The sequence below is a fragment of the Gavialis gangeticus genome, unplaced genomic scaffold (assembly GCF_001723915.1).
Source record: "Gavialis gangeticus isolate Ggan-Ray unplaced genomic scaffold, GavGan_comp1, whole genome shotgun sequence".
NCBI classification, from domain to species: Eukaryota; Metazoa; Chordata; order Crocodylia; family Gavialidae; genus Gavialis; species Gavialis gangeticus.
The window spans coordinates 55,260,872-55,262,378 of record NW_017729032.1 but is presented as its reverse complement, the minus strand read 5'-3'; the positions used below and the strand labels follow the sequence as shown (position 1 = coordinate 55,262,378).

Genomic DNA, 1,507 nt, shown 5'->3' with positions numbered 1-1,507 from the left:
CTGTCCTTTTGAATAGCAAGCTTTGCTAAGGCACGACTTCATTTAGCCTAGCACAGAAACTCTTTCCCAGCCCTGAACTGAAATTCATGATACAGCCTAAAGTCTGTGCTTTATATAGGGAAGACATCATGTTTTATTCTCTCTCTCTCTCATGGAGATTTATATTTATTTTCTATTCTTGCCTCTCTTTGAGTCAGGAAAACATAATTGAGCTAAACCCTCCATTCTGAGGAGAATACAGCAGTTATGCAACTTATATGAGAGAGTGTGATAGACCTGCCTTGTTGCCTCTTTCTCCTTTGGCGGTAAAATTCATAATAAAACAAGTCATTTCCTTGTTTAACCAACCTTCACTTTCAGCAAGTTTTATTCCTGTGATTTAGATCCTGATGAATAACCAAAAAAGTACCTCATGAATAAGAGTCCCTCTCTCATTTTGAAATGCTGTTGAAGATACCAGCACCTCTGCTCTTCAGGTACCTTTACACACCAAACAAATCTGTTTTTTGCCTAGGAAACCATCTCATTAGTAACTTCTATTAATGAACTTAACTAAATGCACTTTGCTACAGAATGAATCAGTGAATCTGTAGCACACAGGGGAAGTGCGGGGAGGAACAGCTTCCATTGTTGCAGACCTGCCATTTCCAAGTATCTCTCTGACAAGGAGAAAAAAGGGGAAGACAGAAGGAAGGAATCTGTGTACCACGTATAATTGCAGACAAACTTAAAGCCCTGACAGTGCAAAATAGAGCATTGCCTTAAGGAAGCAGACAGTAGGATAGCAGGGTCTGCCTGCGAGTTTCTCTTGTGAACTGATTGGGGATGTTGGAAAGAAGCCAACAAGGAGGTGTGGGAGACAGAGAGAAAGATAAAAGCATTTTTTTCTGGATGAAAGAAAAGCACTGCGTAAAGGAAATGAGATCATTCTAGCATATTGTAAATAGTACATGTTGATCCTAAATGCTTGCTTATTGGGAAACTGTAATCATAGGATGGTGGCCTTCTATGACCAGGTCACAAAATCCTTAGATGCAGGTGTAACAGTGGACGTAGACTTTCTGGACTTCAGGAAGGCCTTCGACACTGTCTCTCACCCTGTTCTCATTAAAAACTAGGAGCCTGTGGCGTTGACACCCACACAGTCAATTGGGTCACTAACTGGCTGGAGAGCCGCACCCAGAGAGTGGTTGGGTCATTTTCGACCTGGAGGGATGTGGGCAATGGGGTTTCGCAGGGCTCTGTCCTCGGGCCTGCACTGTTCAACATCTTCATCAGCAACTTGGATGAGGGGGTAAAAAGCACCCTGTTCAAATTTGCAGATGACACCAAGATGTGGGGGGATGTGGGCATGCTAGAAGGGAAGAATAGGCTGCAATCAGACCTAGACAGGTTACAGGGGTGAGAGAATGAGAACAGGATGGGTTTCAACACTGACAAGTGCAAGGTGATGTACCTGGGGAGGAAGAACCAGCAGCATACCTACAATCTGGGGAACTCCCGTCTC

The 1,507-nt window shown here is 43.7% G+C and overlaps 1 protein-coding gene across 3 annotated transcripts in view; it reads left to right on the top strand.

Annotated features, from left to right (window-relative positions):
• DCLK1 (doublecortin like kinase 1) overlaps positions 1-1,507 on the top strand; it is a 554,864-nt gene that overhangs the window by 180,289 nt on the left and 373,068 nt on the right. The gene's annotated exons all lie outside the window — the stretch shown is intronic.